Below are 22,691 nucleotides of genomic sequence, written 5' to 3'. Positions count from 1 at the left end.
CCTGCTCACCTACACTGCTGCACTCTGAAACCTGAGCCTCTTCTGCTGGCCGCTCAGCAGCACTCAGACCTGCCCAGCTCTGAGAGACAGATGCCTCGCTTGCCAGTGGTCTTTAGGGACAGCATCTCCAGGTCAGCTTTTTCAGGGTGGAGCCCAGCAGCTCGCATTTTGTTAGGCTGCTTGAAGTGAGTACAATAGCTGGGAAGAGATGCGGGCTGCTGACACCAGTCTCTCTAATATGTTAAAGCTGGATGATGTTCTGCTCAGAGGGTCTGATGGTATCAGCCTCCAGAGAATCAGTGTCTGACACTCCCAGTCTGTTGTTCATATTGGTTTGGTCTCAGCTGAGCTATTTCTAACAACGAAGAACATATCTGAGCGAGTTACAATTTGCTGTAATCATATTTTTCCAGTTTTTCTCTGTGATAATTACTCCCATAAATATCATTGCTTCACCTCAGCTCAACAGAGTGCTCTCTGTTTCTGTGCTCAGTCTCAACCTTCCGTACTTGGATTGCTGGGGAAGAGCAATGATAGCATTTGTTGTTACCAGAACCACTTCAGCTATGGGACTGTTGGGGTTTCCCGAGCTAGTTCTGTTTCTTTGCAGTATCAGCTGTTAAAAATTGCCTTCTGAATTGAAAACTGGTGAGAAAATGCATTAAACTGCACCTATGTTTAAATTAATTAGTTAATGATAATAATAGTAATAGTAATTTTTAAAGGTTTGAATCAGTTTTCAACCATGCAGAGACTTGAAAACCAGAAGACAGGATGCAGATTTTCAATTAAATGTCTCTGGCTTTACTGCTGGTCCCTGGGCTTAGTTTAATGACAGAGAGTGTTTTGAATGTAATCAATGGGCTGAAGACCTCAGGAATTCCAGTCCCTAGCATGGATGCTAACAGCTTTTCTGAGAGCCTTAAAGCCCAAAGACTTTATAAGAGTATTGTCTGTTTTTGACTGCTGGTTAAGAGTTACAGAAACATTTCAACTTCAAAGTGCCAGGCACCAGCAGTACCCAGAAAGGAGATGCTTGGGGTGAGACCTTAAGATGCCAGTGAGTATATGGGAAATAAAAAGAGGCAAGAATAGGAAGATTGCTGCCCCATTTTAAAAGTGGTGAAATGTGGCAAAAGACTAAAGGACTAGCTAAAGTTACCTCTGTTGCCTATGGCAGACCTGGCATTTGAAGCCATGTCTCCAGATTTCTAATGTACCCTCTTAACTACAAGGCCATTCCTCCCCTCCAGAAAATGATATATAGATATATAAATGTGCATTGATGTAATGCCAAGTTATAAACCACAAGCCTTTCAGAACTCATGTCCCTGATAGATTACAAAAGAACTTGAAGTCAGGAGAATTGTGGTTTGTCTGACCTTATGCTAATCATTCTCCCTACTTGTGTCTTGGTCAAACTGAAAATGGATAGAATAATGAACCCTTTTGAAGACCGTAATTCTGGGTGTTGGTCATGACCCAGTTTTTATAAGTTGCTAGGATATGGGTATAATCAGGGAAATTAAGATTCTATTTTATGAGACAAGACTGAAAAGCTTGATTTAAACAAAAGAAATTATGAGAAGGAATATTAGTACACTGTGAGGGGAGTAAATATCAGAACTAATTAAGTTCAAGGACAAAATTGGCATCCGAAGAAATGGATATAAACGGGCCCCTAATAAACACAGCCTGGAAATTTTAAGCTAAATTATGAGATTCTGGAACAGTTTCCTAAGGGGAATAGTAGGGCCAGAGAAAGTAAGGGCTTTTACGTGGATCTCAATCAGTTTGTGAACTGGGTATCATGCCTCAGAGAACCAGTCTGTCATCCAGGCAAGTCCAGTGTCCCCAGGACACCACCAGGATGTAACATCAGGTGATGTTCTGGAAAAACATTGTGACTGGCTACTTCTGTCTCAAATTCCATCCTGTGTATTCTGTTTTTTAGGCTCCTCAGTTCAGAGTCTCTTCAATTCTCTGATTATCTCACCAGCCTCGCATTTGAGGTGTTATTCAACATTTCCAGGTAATCCTTCCTGGCTTTCAAGAGCCGATGCAGGAGCATACCCGGAACAGGTCAAGGTAACATTGAACTAGAAACTCTTCGTGTTGGCTGCTGAGGATGGGAGAGTGAGGTGGCGGCAGGGGCGTGCAGGGGCAGGTGGCAGGGCAGCACACACAGCGTTCTTCTAGAACGGCTGAAGCCTCTGTGCAGAGGCTGGACAATAGCCCCACGGCGCATCCCTCTGGAGTGGACGCCTGCCGAGAGCCCGCTGGCAGTGTCTTCAGTGCCTTCCTTCCCGAGGGCAGGCGGACGCTCCTGCTGCTGGAACAGGAGAGTGCAGATGCTGGCGCAGCCCCGCACCCCCGGCCGGGGTCCTGCCACGGGACGGCGCAGCCGACCCGGCTCGCCTCCTTCCCTTGCCCTGCCTGTGCCCACACCCTCGTCCCCTGCCGTCACCCCGGGCGGGGGCACCGCCTCTCACCGGGAGGGGCCGGGTGGGGCGGGCGCTGCTGGGGCGGGCCCCGGTCCCGCCCGGCTGCGGCCCCGTGCGCGGCCAGCAGGGGTCTCCGCCGCTCCGCCCCGCTCCGCCCCGCAGGCGGGCTGCGCCCGGGGACGGCCCGGCCCGGCCCGGCCCGGCCCCGCTCCGCCGGCACCGGCAGCCCCCGGCAGCGCCCTCCCCCCGCCTGCCCGCAGCCCCCGCCGCGGCGGCGCTGCCGCGGCTCCGCGGGTGCGGCCCGGGCCGGCCGGGCCCAGAACGGCCCCGCGCAGCTTCCGCCCGCCGCGGCTCGGGGCCGGGAAAGCGGGACCGGCGGAGCGGCAGCACCGGCCGGGATGGGCGGCGGCTGCCGGGAGACAAAAGGCCGGCGCGTGTCCGCCTCTGCGGCAGCGCGGGGTGTGCGGCCGCTGCCCCTCCCCGGGCCGCCTGCGGCAGGGACCGGGTCCGCCGCCTCCCCGCAGCCTGGCCGCCCTCCCGCAGCCCGGCCGCCCTCCCCGCAGCCCGGCCGCCCTCCCCGCAGCCCGGCCGCCCTCCCCGCCCCGCGGCGGCTCTGGGAAGACCCTGTCATATGTGAGGGGTGCTAGGCGGCCGTGCGCGCTGGGCAGCGCGGCGCAGGCAGCCCGCGGGGGCCGGCGGCTTGCCCTCCGAGCGGATGCCGAAGCCCGTGTGCGCAGCCTTAACCCCGGGCAGGAAGCGGAGAGAGGGTAATAGAGCGAGTCCTTACAAACCCGTGTGTAGGTGTGATGGGAAAAAGAAAGGGAGCGGCACGTTTTATTAGGCACTGAATCTCCTGAATTATAAGTACCAAAACCCTAACGCCGTAACACTGGGCTGGTTGGGGTTTTTTAATTCTGGTACAGCATTTTGTTCGTTACCGCGTAAGCGGTGCCGGTGCGTGCGCACGGCAGAGCGTGACTGCCGGAGTGGCACCGGGCGGTGCCCAAAGTTCCCGCGGTCCCCGCAGGAGCAGGAAGCATCCCTTTGCGTTGGGGGGCGAGGGGCTGGGGCGGAAGGAGGGGCTGCTGCCGGGCTGCCCCCTCGCAGCCGCCGCCGCAGCCCGCCTGGCTTCCCGTGAGGTCTCCCTGCGATCAGGAGTGAGAGAAGCAAACTGAAGTTGTGCCCGAAGAAAAGTTGCCCGACTGGAGAAGTCGGGGAGATCCTGAGTGTCGCCACCCGCTCAATCCTGTTTGATCCTGGGTTCTTCCTGCTTTTTCTGCAAACCCAGGGTAAGAGCAGGGTTTGCCTAGGAAGCTTGCCGTAGTCTTATGCAGACAAGGGGAGAAAGAAAACAACCCGTCTTCAGAGTGGCACCTCGCCTTGTCCAATCTTCTCGTCTCCTGGCCAGGGCTGGAATGGAGGCTAAAGGCGGCCTGAGCAGTGCTGGTGCTGGCTCTCCCCACTCGTAGCCCCTCCTAAAGAAAACACGTCTGAGCCCTCGTGGTGAAGAACCAAACGCGACAAAAGTTGGATCTTTCTCGAAGAGGGGCCCGGGGGCGCCGAGCCCGGCGGCTCCCGTCCGCGGAGCGCTCGACAGCGGCGGAGCGCTCGCCGCGGCTGGGACTTGACCTGCAGAGGGCAATAGTTGGACGCAAATGCCAACAAAGGCAGCGGGGCTCGCTGGCTCGGTGCCGCGGCCGGGACCCGAGAATGCTGTGTAGGTAGGCAGCAGTGTTTAATTAATGTATATTGAAACAAAAGATCGGGTAAAGTGTTTGATTTGTCTTTAGGCTACGTTTTCAAGGCTAATCTAATTCATAACTGTTAGATTTCTTTAAATATATTAACACAAACTTCCAGGAGAATCATGGGGTTGACTCCAGAATTACCCTAAATGATAATTGTTTACCGGAACGTTTACATTCAGCTGCTTGGATTCGTATTATTGGCGTTTTTATTCTTTGCGACTCAGACAGGAGAGATGGAAACGAAGGGGAACTTTCCTAATTTTTGTAGCGATTATCAGGGCGACCGCGCAGACTTTGTAGGAGGAGGCGGCAGCCGCCCGGCGCCCTGCCCGGCTGAGAGGGGCCATTGTCTGCGGGGCCGGGCCCCGTTCAGCACCGGGCGGGCGGACAGCTCCGGCCCGGCCCTGCCCGAGCCGCGCGGCCCGGCCCGGAGCCTCCGCCTGCGCTTGGGGCGGGCGGATCAGCACTCGCCTTCGCCTGCCCTAGCAGTCCTTCTCCCCGCTGGTAATGGATTCATCAGGGAGTGGAAAAGAGCATCCCGACGGGCGCACTTTGTCTCCCCGTCGGTGTGTGTAGACGCGGCTGCCGTAGGCGTCTGTGACTTGTGTACATATATGGCTTTAATAATTACACATAAGGCTCTATAACCTCATAATTCAAGAAAGACTAGAAAACGCGACCGAATTGGAGTGTTGGCAGCAGGGGTGATTGCAGGTCTGGATGCATACTCCGTCTCTTCCCAACTCGCCGCCCCCTTCCCCTCCCCCCCCCCCCCAAATCATATTTATCTGAGATTATGTCAAATTTCAGTGATCGGAAATGTCTTGCCCAAGCCCCATTCCCACTGGAAAAAGTCAAAAGGGTTCCTGGCATTAACACGACCTTGCGTCATTCCTGATGAAATTAGCAGAGCTACTTGTTTAGAGCTTTGCTAAGGATGCACTTTGGTGACAGTAAGAAGTAAGAAATTTGGGGTTTAACCCCACATCTGAGCAGGATCTGTCTGCTTTCACTAGCTGCAAAGCCTGAGACCAGCACTTGAAAGCGCTTTAGACCCGCAGTCCATTTTTCACTTGTCTTTAAGTGCAAGCGATGGGAATTGCTAACCTCGGCTAAGAAAATTTCATTTTCCCCATCTTGCTAAACGGTTCTGGTCGACATATGTTTGTTATCAGAGAGAGGTGCTATGAACACAGAGCCATTTTCTTAGCAGCTCTTTGACTCTGTGTTACCATAGTCCCACACGGCATTGGTCCTTTCCCGTTGGGAAGTCATGAATAAGAGACTATGAAGCTTGCACGTCAGATCTTCCTCAATTAATCCACCATTAGCATGTTCGGGATCCTCTACTGGATGGTTAACAGCAGCATTGGTAACTGTATGCTGTCCATACCCAATTATGCTCTGCTAAAAATGAACTCTGCAGAAGAACCTTCCTGAGCTGTCAGTGTCTCCCGTTTTCCTATTTTAACGCTTGTGTGTAGTGGCAGGCGACAGATGGTGTAGATCAGATCGATTTGATTGCATTAGGCGATTTTTTTTTTCCTCCTCTCTCCCCCCGACTCCTTTTCTGGAAGCCCACATTCATCTGAGAGGCGATCGCCGGGGACATGGGAAGCAAGAGCAGCCGCCGATGTGTGAAAGCAACGAGACATGGCCAGCCAGAGGCGCCGGGGTCCCTTCACGGGGTTTGTTAACATGGTAATCCGGCACCAGGAGAGAAAGCTGCTTTCTGCTGCCCAGAGCCCATTCCCCATCACACATCAGATGACTCCCTGGCTTTACACACAGTTGGAGTTCTGCTCGAAACGTGGATTTAAAGGGTAAGCGCTTCAACGGAGGTGGATTTCTGGTGGTTACTCGGGTAGGTGGCAAAAGGAGCGATCTTCCAGCGATTTTAAAAAGAGGCTCCCTTTGAGCAGGCATGAATATTTGCTTCTTCCTTTCTTCTCTCTTTTTTTTTTTTTTCCCTGTGCCCCCTCCCCTTTCACCAGCGAGCCCCCTAATTCAGGACAATTTCTCACACGGAAAGATATCGCGCCTCTCTATTGACGGATGGGATCAATATTCCCCCCTCTGAAATTTGCTTTTCGTGGCGAGCCCGAGCTCTGCTCAGACCTTCGCTCCTGATAGCTTAATTGTTTAATTCCCTCCATCCGATCCCCTCCCTTCTGTGCGTGTGTGTGCGGTGTGTGCGTCCCCCTCCGCGGGCGCGGCGGAGGTGGCGGAGGTGCCCCCCGGGGCCCTTCGCTGGCCCCGCCGGGCTGGCGCTCCGGCACCCGGGCTCTTTTAGCGCGGCGCGGGGCGGCAGCGCCGATAAACATGGCTTTCCGGAGCCGGTGAACAAAGGTATTTAGTGCCGCGGCGCGCCGCCACGGGCACCTCCCGCACGCCGCGGAGAAGGTGCGAGGCGGGCAGCGCGGCGGGGGCTCGCTGCCCCGGTGCCCGCGGGCGTGCGGCCGGCCGGGAGCGCGGGGCCGGGGCGGGCAGGGGCGCGGGGCGGGCAGGGCCCCGGCGGCGGCCCCGGAGCGGCGCGGCCGCGGCGCTCGGCGCTGTCCGTGGCCGCGGGTGCTGAGGGGCCCGCGGGCGGGGGCGCGGCGGGCCGGGCCGGTGCGGGGCGGCGGGGCCGGGCACGGGAACTTTCGGCGGGCGCTGCATTAGCGGGGAGTAGTGGGGGGGCTGTTGTTCGGGGAGGGGAAGGGCAGTGTCAGATGGACACAGCGAGAACAGCGCTGGCGCCGCGCGGGGCTGCGTTTCCCCGAGAATCGCATTCTTTAATATTAAAAAAAAAAAAACCAACCCTCAAAAAAAAAAAAAAACCAAACAAAAAAACCCAACCCCACGCAAAGTTTGGATTTCTGCCTAATTCTCGATGCATTTGTGGAGCGCCTCCCAATTTCGGAGAATATCGGTCTAGGGTATCAGTATAGTGTTTTCGCCATGACTCGGTGCATTTCACTTTTTCAAACGGCTTTTGTTCAAGTTGAAGGAAACCCACTGCATCAGTTATTTGAGTTCCAACAGCTAATAGGGTGACAGCCTTCAGTTTCACAGCGGGGAAAAATTACAGTGTTTGTTATTTACTTTCCAGCTGCCATTTAGAATACGGCTAGAAAGCTTGCTCTGTTACAGGATACAGGAAATAACACCTAAAATGAGATTAAAACAGAGGAGAGTGTGTTGGAAATAATTTTTAAAATTTTTAAGGTAATGTAGCTATCGAAGTATTTTTTTTCTCTTTCTCTCTTTGTTTTTCTCATTTCTTTCAAATTCAAGTAAGAGTCTATGATACAAAACAAATGCTGTCTTCTCGTATGTTTTCATAGGAAGCATAGTGGTAATACGTCAACAGAGGCAAGGGCTCATGTTAAGGAAGAAAGCTGTAGAAAAAGCAAGCATCTTGTATTAATTTCAGTTGGAATCTAATCAACAAGCTGGTCAGTCACCGAGTGCAGTGGATAATGAGGGCTGTGTGTGCTGCATAATTACTGATGGCTTGAAGAAGTGCGGAGTACCCCTGCTCTGCGCGGGTTCGGACCGTGCGGTGCTAATTTCATTGCCCCCTCCCCATCACTCACACGGAAGCTGTTCTTAGCATCAAGAGCCGGGGTGAAATAGCACGGAGAAGTTCCTTAGCGCTAGGCGAAGTGTGCTGTGCCATGACGTTGCAGAGATCCTTTCTATTTAGTTGGCGAACAATAAACGTTTATTATCACCGCGGCAGATCATCAGACAAAGCTTCCCCCTCCCGCCTCCCCCAGGCACGAGCGCTGCTGATAAGGGAACTGCTCCGGGTGACAGGCAGAGCCGCGGGCGCCATTCGGAAATAACTTCTTTTATTATTGTTATTTTTCCCCCCGGTTCGCCTTTCGCAGAGCCTGGCAGGGCGGCGGCAGGTGTCAGGGCGGAGGTGCGCTGCCGCCGCCCCCGCCCGCCGCCGCGGAGCCGCCTGCCCGGCTCGGCGCCTCGCAGCCGCCCCGCTCCGCCGCTCGGGCACGCGCGGCGAGCGGGGAGTGCGCTCAGTCTGCACTTTGAAGCCTTTTTCGCCTTAGATTTTGTGGCTCTAGGAGGCCTGATAGAGGAGTGCCTCTGCTGAGATCGGAGCCTTTGCTATTTTTTTTTCTTTTATTTTTTTTTTTTTCCTCTCCATTGCCTTCCTTTCCGCCCTCCCTCCTCTTGGTAGCACATCGAGTCAGTGTGAGTCAGGACTTGTAAAATGCATTTCCAAAGCTCAGATGAAAAGTCTCTCAGGCGTGTCTGCTGCTTTATCGGAGCTTTCCCAAGCCCACCTATGCAAACAGATTTGTAATATTTGTGTGCTTAACCGTGCATCTCTTTTACAGGAATCTGTTGCTGCGTATGACATCTCTTGCAAGCTCCCAGAGAGAATTGATGGCGCATACAGCTAGGGAATAGGATACCAGAGAAGCACAGAGGAAGAATCCAGGCAATCACCAGGTAAAGTCAGCCTTACTTTGATTTATTTCCTTTCATCTCGCCTGCAAGCTCTTGCCCACTCCAGTAAGGGAGCAGGAGAGCAGAGGGACTGTACGTGTGTGTATTAAATGCCTGCTCGTCTCGTTCGCTTTCTTAGGATGGGAAGGTTCAGCGTCCACTGGATATGGGACAAGATCGCATGGCAACCCTTGTGGATTCTCCTTCTTCTGGAGGCGAATTATAGTTATGGATTTATTGTCCCGGTGCAGCACTTCCACCACCAGCAGCAACAGCAGCAGCTTTCTGACTCTCTTCGGTGACGGGTATTCTTGGGTGGATAATACGGATTACGTTGTTATTGCTTAAGAATACGCGTAGTCGAGGAGAGTACCGGCGGCGGGCAGGCAGGCAGGCAGCGCGACCGCCCCCAGCCCACCAGCTGGCTCCTCACCTCCTCTAGTTGCCAAGGTAGCACCTTTTCGATCTTTTCCTACGCTTTGCAATGTTTCATTCTGTGTCTCTGCCCGGGCGGGGGGAGCTCGAACGCCCTGTCTCTTGCGGAGGGGGGTGCCCGCTGTGTGTGTGTGCGTGGGAGCAAGCCCAGGGCTGGGGAGGGCCGCGGCAGGCTGGCCAAGCTCCTCGGCAGAGGGTGGCGGGGGAGCCGCGGCCGCTGCGGGCTGCGCCTTCGCGGGCAGCGCTCTGCAGGCTGCGCCGGGCCGGGGCACGGCTCTCGCCCCGTCCGGGCAGCCCCGGTGCCCCGCCACTCGGTCGGCAGCCCCCAGCCCGCTCCGTCCGCGGCCCCTCGCCCCTCTCCCGCGTGGGACGCGGATGGGGAGCCGAGGCGGCCAGGGGTCCTTCCCACCGGGACGCGGAGTGCCCGCAGGGCAGAGCCCGGGCTGCGCCCCGCCGGCGGTCACGGCCCCGCGCCCGCAGCGGCCGAGTCGAGCGGGGCTGGGGTGGCCGCGGGCGGGCGGGTGCCGAGCGCCCCGTGCTAGCCGGGCGAGGGACAGCCCGCACGGCCGCAGAGCGCCCGACGCCCGGGGAAGCCCTGTTCCCCGGCTGCCGAGGGGTTCGGCCATCCAGTGGGGCCGCTCCTGGGGAGCCGTTTGAGGCCGCTTGCTTTCAATAAAGGCAGTGCCCCTCTTGCCCTTTTATCCTCACCCTGCAACCTGGTGAGGGCAGGATTAAGAATTCACATCCACACCAGCTCCAGCCCAGCAGAGTTTATCAGTTTCTGAGGCCCCAGATTGAGACACAAGTTCAGAGCCAGAGCTGAGGGATTTTTTTCCCCTCTGCAGCTCAGGTGGTGGTTTATTTGTGCCCTTTTCAAGAGCTCAGGACACCCCAAATGCTACTTGCAGCTGGACAGGTGGGAGACACAACTAAGGGAGTGTTGATTCCTATAACTGGCCAGGACATGCCCCATCGCTTTAACGCAGAGAAAGTGCATCTGTCCTTCTCTCCAATCTCAGCAGCAGGGTACAGGATTTGATTAAAACCCTGATCAGTCTTTCAGATGTTGTGCTTAGGGAAATCCAGGCATAGCATTCATAGTTCCTGTCTTTTTTCCCCCGTTCCTCTGCCCACAAGCCTGGCAGGGAAAGGAGCAGGGTGTAATCATGCCTGTGTTTTGCCATTCAAGGCCTCTCCACATGCCCATATGATCCCAGGTCTTGTTGCCATGTAGTCACAATTGTAAGACCAGATTTCAGCCTTAAGTGAATTAGATCAGAAGCCATTTTAAAGCAAGACCAGCAGTCCTGTGATAAAACAGCCTTTTAAAATGCATCCTTCCCCAACTTCAGCTATGATGGGGCTAGGAATGATTTTTAATGTGGACAAGCCAGACGTGGGGTGATTGTTGACAGCACGAGGTGGGCTGATGGAGAATGTCTTTCTCTCTGACTCTTGCTTAGAGATTTAAATGCTGTCAATGTTCTACTTAATAATTTCCAACAACTGCCAAAGCAATCTTAGTCTGTTGCCTTTAGTAGTGAGTGGAGTGCTGGTTGTAACACAGACATGTGGATCTGTTATTCTTTAGACACATCTTTGATGCTAGCACTCTGATCCTTGTGTTTCTCTAATATCACTTGAAAGCAGATTTTTTTCCTTGTAGTTTAGTATGTTCAACAGCCTCAGAAAAAATGTTAAATTATGCTTTAAAAAGACATGATCGGCTGCTAAGCCATAGTCAGTTCAGCACCGTAACACAGCCACATTCACAAGTGCTGCAGGAAAAGCCATGGAAACACTGTTTTAAAATCCAGGTTTGTATTACAAACCTTCCTCCGGTCAGAGCTTTTAGTTTACATTTTCCATTGAGTCATGACTTAGAATATTATTAAGAGTTCCCATTTCATTACATGAAGAGCATGGATTTGTTTGCTCTTTGCTTGGTTGAGTGCCTTGTGTAGTATGTATTGGACTTAGCAAATGGCTCTTTATACTTGGTTTCTTCTAGTTGCTTTCTGTAAAGCATGATGAGATGGTTTTGCTGAATAATGCCTTAATGACAGGGCTGATGCATTTTTAATGCATGTACTCTTTGTCATTGTCAAAATTAACATTTTGATGATTGTAGATTTCTCTTCTCTAAAATCTCTAAAATCTTTTGGGAATTACTTTGCTATGTGGGTTAAAAGAGTTAAAGTGTAGGATCCAATTGGAGAAATACTGGATATGCTTGCCAAAATGATTCTAGAATATTGTATAAATGCTCAATGTGGACTCTTCGATGATGTTTCCAATAGCATGACCTCAGAGGGACTCCCCCCATTTATTAGTAGTTCCAGGGGTCTGTCACATATACATATTGAAGGACAGAAGGGGTCATTTCTGAACAGCAGACGTCTAAGTAGTGACTATTCATGCTGTGGGTCTGATCCTGGCAATGCACGTAGCTTCCATGGGGCTGCTCAAGAAAGCAAGCTTGCTCATGTTAAATCCAAAATATTTAGGGCCAAATCCTACTATCCAGTGCAACAGCAAAGTCCCAATTGATTGCACTGTGGGAAAGATTAGACCCCTAGTGAAAGGGATTTTTTTGCAATGCTAGGCTTCCTACTTTGCTTCAGAAATTGCAAATCGTGTGTGCTAAAAAAATAACTCTAAAACCTCTCTGCCTCTAGTAGTCAAATGATAGTTCATTAATGGCAAAAATTACACTAAAAGTTTATAGTGGAACATAGTAAAAAATTACTTAAATAAGGGAGTTTAATTGTTTCAGTATGAGCACTTCCTAAGACATTTTAGAATGAGGTTTGTGGCAGCACCAACTGTGCATTAACAGCTATTTTGGTGAGGGCATATTTAATTAATTCAGAATGCTAGATTTCTGTTTTAAAATGGGTTTTGTAATCTGCATCCTGGTAGAAAATCAAATTAAAAATTTACCCCAACAATAATTACTTGAACTTAGCCTTGTCTTTAAAGGCCATAATCCTATGAAGATTTATATCTCTGGTAATTTTCTCTGCTGGAGTAGCCTTGAAGGCTGCTGCCATAGGTAAGTGTTTGTCACGCCAGGGCCCCCAGAGCGGCACAGGCGGTTGGTTGATGGCAGAGCAGGCGCTGGTGTGGCAGCGGCCCTGGTGCAGCACAGGTGACACTGTGACACTGGCTGTCCCCCACCCTGCCCGGGCCTTCCCAGAGCGGGGAGCTGCCCAAAGGACTGTGTGTATCTCTGGGCACAATGGGCACATCACATCGTGCCCCATGGCGGGAGTGTGAGTACAAGGAGTAGTTTTGGTCCCTGCAGTCCTGTGCAGGCAGGGTCACAGCCCTGCCTGGGTCTACCCACAGTGTGAAGCATTTCTCTGCTTAGCAGTACCCTAAATTAAGTGTAGGGACTGCCACTGGACTTCAGGTGCTCTTTCCAGAAATATTTAAAACTACAGCTGTTACATATGTATATATCCCTGAATGGTATAAATATACTTATTTACACACAGGCACCCCTCTCTGAATTCAGAGAGGCTAGAGCATAGCAGAAAAGCCCCATTTTCCCAGACCTGACAGAGGCACAACACCCACTCACCTCAGTGGGGGCCGTGCTGTTGCAGTGGGTATTTATGACCTGTGTTATGATTCCTCTTGCTGCTGCAAATCTGCCTAAAATAAATGCCCACAGTGGTGCATGTAGATGTGTACAGTTATGCAGATGTTTTTACTTTCTGCTTTTAAGACTACATATGATTTTGAGGGGATTGTATAACAAGCTGTTTTCTTCTGTGTCAGTTCAGGCAGCTTCTAGTGTTCATGGGGTTTCCTTGAGGAAACTGAAAACAGTAATATCTATACATCCACACAGCTCCACACATACTTTGCAGCTGGAAGAATAAGCTAACTAGCCTCTTTCTATGCCTTTTTACATCACATTAGCCGTAACGTACACAATGGATTTTTATGCACTTTTTACACTTTTTACTTTTTTGTGCACTTTACGTACACAAAAGGGTTTTTTTTCTCTTCCTTTTAATAGATCACTATTTTTCTGAAAAGCATCGCCCCCAGGTATTACCCATAGCTGTTATGACACCTCACCATTTAGTGTTGTAATGGTAAATCATAACACTCATTATTAAGAGCCATAAATTTTTACCAGAATCATCATCTACCTCCTGAAAGCTTTAATGGTAGAAACATTTCCTGGGCTAACGCCCATGATGATTACATGCTTTTTATTGCTATCATTTAGTAACCAAATTGCTCAAAAATCAAAGGACCTGATTATCCCATACCTGCAATGCATAGAGCTATTTATAAATGTTGGCTCGATAATAACAATGACTCAAAAGAAATTTAAATGACATGCCAAAAATAAGTAGTCTAAAAGTGAAAAAACAAGCCAGAATTCATAGAGGTGATGGAAAGAGTCTGACTGGAAAGGACAGAGAGGATCCTGAGGAAGGTAAAGAGAAGAGTCGAGGAGGTGATGGTAGAAGGTAGATGTGACCCAGCTTTTCAGAGGGCAGAGAGGGGTGAGGCACCAGGGACTGTAGGTGAGGAGGCATCGCAGTGTGGCGCTGGAAGAACCAGAAGGGTAGAAACCAGGCCTGGAACATCACACAGGTTTGGTAGTTTGCTTCCTGGAGCAACAGTATCTAGTTATGAGCAGCCAACCAAAAATTAGGTGAAGTGTTCCAGAAAGTAGAGTGGGTTGATTGATGGAAAAAATAAGAGCCTTGAATATATATACCTGAAAGGTGGTTTATATATATTTTTATATATACACATGCACATATAAATATATATGATTACACATATCTAGCCAAAATTACACAGTAATGCCCATATAGATAAATGAAATGAGTGTCCTGCTTTTGAAATCATTCTCCTGCAGAAACCAGCAGGAAAGCGATGTAGCCTAGTGTGTGCAAATAGACCTAGAAGCCATGTACAGATAAAATGCAGCATGGCTATCAAGAAACATTTCCTTTCAGTGAACCCAATACCCCTCTAGCCAGTGGGGATGATATAAAGCAGCAAAGCAACCTCCAGGCAGGAAAGCCCTTGCCTGGGAGAAGTAAAATTAACTTGGCCAAGAGACAGCAAGCAGTAGTCACCCTCGGAGGGCTGGAGAGCCGTCTGGGGAGGCCTCTTGCCTCCGACTGTTGCAGCACAGCTCCGTGGAGCTGAAATGGCTCCGATAATTTCTCAGCACTTTATACCACTAGAAAGAAAGGGCTAGGCCCACAAGAGGTAACTTACACTTTCCAAACTACTCAAGAGTATTTCAGATTATGTAGATATTTTATCCATTTTGGGGTCAGTTGTCACCACCGTGTTGTTCTGTATCAGCTCATCTGAGTAGCACACAATGTACACCCATTTCCCATTATTGCATGAGGCATGAAATGTGGAAAAATATAGCTGACTTTAATATTAATTGCTGATTCATAACCTTGTTGGTAATATCAGTGCTTCCTTCACTCAGAAACAATCAGGACGATACCACAAAGTTTATTAATTATGACAGGTCAAGCCAATCTTTTAAATCATTGGAAATCAAAGATAAAGTGATCAACATGGGGCTGGTCTTCTCTAATTGGAGAAAGAGGAACATTCTGAACCAGAACAGTACAGCATGCAATTGTGCAGCCTGTTACCAAAAAAAGAACCATCTTACAGAGGCATTTACATAGATAATGTAGATTTCGTATGACTACTTTTAGATTATCTGATAGTAATATCTGTGCAAATATTCACATTCTCCTAAAAGATGCTGATACAAAATAAATAAGAAGGCATCACTAATTATTACATTATTAAGGATTTATTTTATTTCTTCAATTTAGGTGGAAAATAGAGCAGGGAGGCTTCATGCACTAATGCTTCCCACCATCTGGAAACTCTTCCTTTAACAATCATTCTTCAGGAGATAACTTACCTGGTTACTCCAAGAAAATGCATTTTGTATTACCCCTTCGTCAATTTGCCATGATACATTCTGCTGTTTTACAGTTTATTGCTTGCTGTTTTACTGGAGCAACACTTATTACAGTCTTGATGCTCTAGTTCTTAAAAATGACCACTATGGTAAAAACTGTTTCTTGTTCCCCTACCTTCCTCCTCTGCCTTGCTGTCCCCCTCCCTGTTTACAGTACATGCAAAAGATTTGACGGGATGAAAGGGATTTTCTGTCTCAACATGTTTTATTTTAGAAATGTCAGGAGCATTTAATTTCCTATTTTTTTTTTTTTTTTAAGGTCTTGAACTATGGAGGAGAGTAGTGGAAACTTTCTCAGACCTCAGGTTAAGATGTGATGATTTTCCCATTTTTTAAGAAAGACACCTTTTGCCCCACGTGTCTGCCAGGGTCTGAGTTATACAGAACATAATAACATAATTACTTTCAAGGTTTCAGTACAATCCTTTCTGGTTTTACTGCTCAGTGTCCTTTGTTGTGTTATGACATCATGTGGCTGTCCCATCATGTGTCACACATGTGATAAATCCATTTGCCTTCTGTTGTTCAAAGAACCCCTTGATGAAAATGGCATCTGCGAGTCCTGCTCTAGGAAGCAAGAGCCAAACCCACTCCCTTTTACTCTTCTTGTTTAGGTGCTTGTATTTCTATTTAAATTCTTACCAGCAGAGAAGGCAGGACCAGTCCAGACCTTTGGTTAGAGATGAATATAGACATGTTTAGTTTTCTTTTTCTGGAGCTGCAGTGAGGTGGTGCTGCTCACTCTGCTCCAGCCTGTCTGGTAGAGAGGGAGGAAAAACTCCAGCGAGGCAAAGGATGCTGAATGGGTGTGATGAGAAATCCAAGAAAAACAAATCAAATTAATAAATCCACACTCACAATACCTAGCTAGGCTTTTCAGGTTTTAGTTTTTATCAAATGCAACTCTATTTTAAGTATTCCACATTTCTTGGATGCAAAACTTAAACATGTGCCCTGTAGAGAGACTCAGAACAATAGCTCTGCTTTCTCAATAAAATCTCTCTTCTGAGATTAACTCTGGAGCTAGCAGTGAGGTCAGTGTTTCATTTCATATAAGTCAGCTCATGCTGACAAGGGTCTGGCCTTCTTAGTGATGGGCCGTTTGCTGCTCAGAAGTGTGAGGAATGGCTTTCTGAAATATCGATAGCTCGCCTTCACTAGAGTTCATGATCAAATTTAGCTGGCAAGTATCAATGTGCTACAGCCAGACTGCAGGGCTGAGATGCTCAGGCTTGGGCCAGCTGCTAAGGTCTGCTTCCTAAATCAGAGGCTAACTCTTCCATTAGTGTAAATCAGTGGTTTATAACGATGTCAAATGAGATTTGTGTCAGAGTGGCCCAGACTACAGCCCAGTCTTGGGATTTGAAAAGGAATAGAAAAATTAGGCTGCAACTATCAGAATTCTTTTTTCATTTGGTTTTGTTGTGCATATTTGTAAATGTGCCTATACACATACGCATTTTGTTCCCATGGACTTTTGGCCATGCGGCTGCCATTTAACATGGACCTTAGAGCACAGAATCTTCCTCCTGGTGTGGTTTGATTGACATGTGCAGAGATCTCACATAAAGGCTCTGGGATCCCGTTTTTCATCCATAAAAGGAAAGCAGGCAAGCTTCATCCCTGGCTAAACCCTTTGCACAATATACATCAATAATGAGGCAGCATCTATTTATACATTGCTCGCTGGAAATGACTGAATTCAGACAGAAGTTGGTGAGGCAGCCTGAGCTCCACCAGCCTCCATGGAGTCTATTGTTAGTACCCAGGATGACTCCTCAGGCAAATGGAGAAGAGAGGCACGATTTGGAGCCTACCATGCCAAGGGAGGAATACCAGCTTCCACGCTTGGCAGGTGGTGTCTCCTCTCAGAGAATGCCTTCTCTGGCTCTGCCAGAACTCGGCAGTCATGGAGGAGGAATGCAGGAGAAATGGTCACAAGAGCGCAGCCCCGCTGCTGCTCCCCAGGAAGTGGAATGCTGACTTGGGTTTACCCACAGGGCGAGAGCTTCCTTTCTTTGTGAGACAGGGACATGCCCAAGAGGGAATGGGAGGAAGGCAATTCTACCTCCATATACACTGATGCTGTCTTGCCATATTGTTGCAGAAGGTTTTCAACAATATTTCTTTACCTAGAAAGAGAAGATGCAGTAAAAAAGCCCTATTCAGCGTTATGGCGTAGGTTAGGTACATCTGTGTGCTGATTGTCCACCAACACGTGTCTGTGATGATGAAGACTGGCATGTCTGTGAAATATTTATCATAACTAAGGTACTCAGAACCCTTAGCAGAGCACAATCCAGACACTGCTTTTGCTCTGTATCCTTCTTCACTCCTGCTTTTCCTCTGTGGCTCTTGTGTACTTTGCCCATATGCTCTAAAGCTATTTTGTTTTCAGTTTTATGTATGTTTTATGTAAATTAGAAGAATCAAGCTCCTCTGCTTGCTAAATTATAAATTGAGTGGAAATTGGCCGACTCTCTTTAGACTATGTAAGTTATACAAGATGTAAGTAATCAAGCTCAGCAGGCTGGGCTGGGGAGGGAAAACACGTCAATAGCGTGGGCCACGTGAGCTGTGTCCATGTGTCTCCGTGTGCTGCTGCTTGCCTTTGCAGCCTCAAATATCTCTTTGCTCTGAAGTGCCAATCTAACTCCTTTTAGACCATTCTCCAAGATGCAGGTTTATTGCCTCCTTCAGTAGTTTGCTCGGTATATTCAGTATGCCTTGTATAAATGAACTGCTCTTAAACGCCTGTTTCCACTCTCTTGCTTTAGGATCAGAGTAGATTCAGACTGCCTCCTCTGGGAGCACTGATTCATTTTCCTTCCCTTCTTCCCCTGTAAGTTAAAATGCCTGTTGATTTTAGTGTCTGTCTCCTTGGCTAACTCCCTGCTTGGCTCTATTTCCCATACCCCACATGGCTTTTCATATGCCTGAATCTTGCCCTGGGTTATCTTTTCCTTTGTAGCCCACTGCAACCTCACAGAGTAGGACTGTGGTGCAGGAGCAGGAGCCTGGCAGTGGCTGGCAGCCTGTGAAACACTGCCAGGAGAGCAGGGAAGTTGGTTGGTGTCTTGGGTCTTGGTGAGATGGTGGAGAATCTGCTGCAGACCAGAAAAGACAGTCTCACTGTAGCCTGTTAGGGCACCAGTTAGACCAAGATTTTAGAAAAAAGGGGCTTAAAATCAGACACCTAGGCCTATCTTTACACAGTCAGGTAGGACCAATGTTGTTATAAGCAGATATAAGTACTCCTAAGAGATGAGACTGATTGCAGTCTCAGGACAGACAGGCATTGGCTGCACCAGCATCCACATGCTGCCAGAGTGACCAGAGCAGCCTTGTGCTGTGGGCAGCAGCTTGTCCACCTCAGCAGCACCAGGCTGCATCTGGGCAGAGCTTGGGTAGCTCTGCTCTCCATGTTTTAGCTCCATGCCAGGAAGTGAACAGAGAAAAACATCTTCAGAGAGGCAGTGTAGTGCATTTCTTATCAACTGACCAACATTTTAAAGCCAGCATCATGGAGATTGAATCCCATTGCCATGGAAAATACAGGTTAGAAATGTATTGCTTGGGGAGGGGGGGAAATTGTGGGCATTAGGTGGGCTCTGCAGTCATGGCCCTGGGCACAGACATTTAGCCAGCAGCCTGTTCCCAGGTACTGCACAGCCCTGTGTGCTCTGCTGAATCTGGGAGGGTTGAAGCATGTGCTCAACGAAAAGGGATCCCAAATGAGTAGTTACATGGCCTTCAGGAGTCTCAGGCTAGGACTCACAGCACAAAGGGGACTCTTTGCTCAGGCTGTGCCCTGCAGTTATTTGAAAATGCATGCTTTTTCTTTTAATTCATTAAATACTTTGATTCAGTGATACACCTTCAGAATGTGGTTTTTTCTGTGCAGTCAAATGTTTACTGAGGATGATAAAATACATCCAACCTGTCTTTCTAGAGCTTCATCTTTTACTTCAAAGGGAAGGCATAACCTTTTGTTTCCTGGTGTAATTTTTACTGAACCTCTGCCTACTTTATTTATCAGGCCACATATAAATTTATTACCACTTGTGTTTCCAAATAAAAGACTCATAGGTTGGTAAGTAGTCTATAAGTTGAGCTTCCTTGAAACTCATAAAAGGATGATTTTGATCCATGGAATTGCTAATTAAAGCTGCTTTTCAATACTGAAAAATTAAGTTAACAGTAATTAATGTAGCCAGCCTGGAACCTTAGGAAACTACTGCCAGCAAGTGTCTTTTGGTGCACTCAAGAGGATGCAGTTTGATTGTTGGCACCAACAGACAGGTTGGGAATTGTAAACATGGTAATTAGCAGTAAGTTTCTGGATCTCAACTTGCCAGACTGGCAGTCTGATTCTTGGAATAGTTGTCGCATGGGAGGAGGGAAAAACAAAGTAAGGGAATTAGAGTAACCTTGCATTGCTCCACCAACATATGCCACTGGACCAATGTTTTTCTTGGCAAAGATCTCTGACAAAGCGCTTAGAAGCAGCATTGCAGCCCTACTGCAAGCTGTGAATCTCGCTGCAGGCATCAACCAAGCAACTACCTCTGGCTCTTCTGTTTAAACTACAAGTGTTGCTCCATGGTAAGGAATTTCAGAGCCTGAGATCCTTCCACTCCACCTCTGTGGTGGAGCACAGTGTTGATAAGGTTATCAACAATAATGGGATTAAAAGAGTTAAAATCCAGCTTTTGCAGTAATCCTGGAGTATTCTATTGTTGAGCTATCAAAGATTAAGGTTATAGTAACCTTATTAATCCTTGGTGTAGTGTAAATAAAAAGGAAATGTCAACCTTAATTCCACCATGAAATTAAATCTTTACTTCTCTAAATGATGATTCAAACGCAGCTTACTGCAGCCAATGTGGTTTATGAAAATGCATAACCCATGTGAATTTAAGAAATCCAATCTGAGAAACAGAGAGAAAGGGGTGATAAAACATGACACGTCTTTTGTTTAAAATGAAAAAAAAAACCATTCAGCTTGTATGTCCACAGAAACTATACCTAGAACCAAAAAAGTATGGAAAGAACTAGGAAGGGACTGAATGCTCAAGGTGTACATCCGTGTGAGGCAGAGAATGCAGCTGCCAGCTCACAGCAGAACAGCCACTCCTGTGCCAGAGAGCAGCCACAGCACTGCTGGTGCTGCTCCATTCCTGTCCTCTGCTTGCAGGACACTGCATGGCCTTGTTAGTCAGTATCAGGGACAGGGTGCCCTGACACAAGGGCTTAACTGAGCATTGATCCACTTGTGCTTTCAGTGCCAGAGACAATGTGATGAAAACCAAAAAATGTCAGAAGTGAAATGATTGCTGAACCTTCTGCAAACAGCAAGCCTTCACAGGTGCTGGTGTGAAGGGCAGACGTGATTTCCAGAGGGGTGGGAGCTGCCTCTTTTGGTAATGGATGGTTTTCTCCTCACTTGTGCTGGGCACAGCCCCTACTTACCCTGCCCACAGAGGCTGAACCTATAAGTAGGTCTGAAATTGCCCTCTGGGACTAGCTAACTGAAGAGAAGGAAAGACAGACAGACAGAGTTTTGCTTAAAGTCAATGGAATCTGGTCCAGGTAGATCTGTGTATCTTTTTGGAGAGCAGTTGGGGAATTACAGTAAGCAGAAGTGGGCTAAGTACCCTTTATTATGCTTTTTTTACTTGGAGAGAAATAGTGGTAAAATGGGGTGATTCAGAATGATTCTGCATATTAAGTATCTCAGTCACTCACTCCAAGTCTAGGAGAGTGGTAGTTAAGTATCAAGGAACTGCCAATAGAACTGAGCTCTCTGGAGGGCAAGAGGCATTGCCAGAGAATAAGAGATGGTTTTGGGTTTTGGAGGGGCTGGGAAAGGGGCTTTGTCACCTCAGCAAAACCCATCTACCCCATGGTTTCTGCATGTCCTGGAAATTACTGGGTTTGTGGACTGATAGAGCTGGAGAGGGGGCATGTTCTGCATCTTCATATTGTTTGCTCCATTTCTCATAAACTCTGATAAAGTTGCATGATGAAACTCAGGCTCATAAAAGAACTCATTTTAAGATAGGTTTTTTCCTTCTTCACTCACTGAATCATGCTTGTCTCTGGTGTGAATTGTCACAGCTCCAGAGCGTGCACCAGTTCAGATGTGCCCGCTGGGTCCTGGGCTGTCTCCATCCCCTCCACAGCTGCGATTGCTGCCACAAACACAAATTGGCTCGTTCTGGCTCTTCTCGTCTTTCCGCAGCGTAGGAACAGATAATGGGCCCGTGGGGTTGTTCAGAAATATTGCTGATTTCCAGTGCTAGCATAATGGTCCCTTCTAGGTAGTATCCCTTTCCTGGACAATTTCCCAGTAAAATAGTAAATGGCAACTGCAGAGCAGTAAAGGCAATGGCGTATTTGTTTGACTGACATTTCCGAGCCTGCAGAGCAAATGCAATTAGGATCCACATTGTGCTGCAGTTTCCTTTCTTCATTTCCGTGCCTTGGAAGAACTACTGTTAGGATCAGCTTAAGTGTGGTCCCTGCTACCTTAGAGTGGTGTAGATGCTCCAGGGATGGAAGGCAGCATGTGCCCAAGCCTGTGTGAGCGCCTTTGCACTGGGACCAGTCAGCACCTCAGAGGGCTCAGCTGGGACAGGAGCTGCTGCCACTCCCCTGCTGGCACTGCAGCCTCAGGCAATAGTGATTTTGTTAGTGGGTGTGCACTTCTTCTGGACTCAGCGAGCTGACACTAGGGTGGCTCTGTGGCACCAGCCCTGCACTTCTCACTGGGCAGTAATCTCTGTCCATACCCATGATTCTGTGCTGGGCAAAGCACCACAGTGTTTGGGCTACCCTGGCCTTCACCAGGGGCACCCAATGGTTTATTTGGAATATTGCAGGATCAACAGCTTTGAGCACTTTGATACAGACTTGGCAGCAGAAAGAAATGTGAAAAAACTGTTGATAATCATTCAGATTTGCCTGAAGGAGGTAATTGAAAACAAATTGCTACTAAGAGCCATGGCCATGGTTAATTGTGGTGAAGCACTGTGGGCCACTCACCTGTAGGAAAAGACTGCTAGAGGATAAATGGGGGTCAAAATTGTTTCTGCCCTGGTGGAGAAAGAGGGTCTCAGTCATATAATTTGGTTTATAGGGTGACTCTGTAGATCCTAGATTCTGATATGAAAATCCAAGCCTGCAGAGAAATGCTTTAATGGCTGGAAATAATGCAGCCAGTGATGGCAGGAACAGCTGTGGCTGGCCTTGGTGGCAGGGGGATGGCCAGGCTGTGTGGCATCCCTTCTGCCACAGGCAGGTCCGAGCTGACCCCCACAGGAGAGGCACAGGCAGATGTCACATCTCCTCTCAGCAGGATGGAGTCGACAATGTGCACAGAGAGCTTCACAGCCTGCTCCAGCTGTGAATTTTACCTTTCATGTGGAACATTGCTGCCATGCACTCTTCTATTTTTTAGAAAATTTAAACATTGCAATGTCTGCTGTTCCTGATGCTTCTTGGATGTCTGGACTCAGGCAGATGCTGATGCCTGTGTGAGCTGAAGTGTTTTGCACTGTGGGTCCTCTGGGCACAGGGTCAGAGAAAGCCAGGACGTGAGGTGGCATT

At 48.7% G+C, this 22,691-nt stretch overlaps 1 protein-coding gene and 1 non-coding gene across 7 annotated transcripts in view; both read left to right on the top strand.

Annotated features, from left to right (window-relative positions):
• The first annotated feature begins 3,039 nt into the window (after positions 1-3,039).
• The window catches only part of DPYD (dihydropyrimidine dehydrogenase), a 438,624-nt gene continuing 418,972 nt past the window's right edge, over positions 3,040-22,691 (top strand). Inside the window, exons 1-4 of one of the 6 annotated variants that reach the window (XM_072932827.1) lie at positions 3,040-4,165; positions 5,770-6,015; positions 8,536-8,650; positions 8,787-9,097. The gene's annotated coding sequence lies outside the window, so the exon portion shown is untranslated. Of the gene's footprint in view, positions 4,166-4,194; positions 6,542-7,034; positions 7,400-7,429; positions 8,390-8,535; positions 8,651-8,786; positions 9,098-22,691 lie in introns of those variants that run through there. The other 5 variants (XM_072932831.1, XM_072932826.1, XM_072932829.1 and 2 more) reach the window with 5 other exon arrangements.
• On the top strand, positions 8,945-9,017 carry MIR137 (microRNA mir-137). The gene has a single exon (NR_049065.1). It is a non-coding gene; the product is annotated as a microRNA mir-137 (primary transcript).

Source organism: Taeniopygia guttata, chromosome 8 (genome assembly GCF_048771995.1).
Source record: "Taeniopygia guttata chromosome 8, bTaeGut7.mat, whole genome shotgun sequence".
Lineage (NCBI taxonomy): Eukaryota > Metazoa > Chordata > Aves > Passeriformes > Estrildidae > Taeniopygia > Taeniopygia guttata.
The sequence above is the reverse complement of the archived record's forward strand: the minus strand, read 5'-3'. Positions and strand labels throughout refer to the sequence as shown.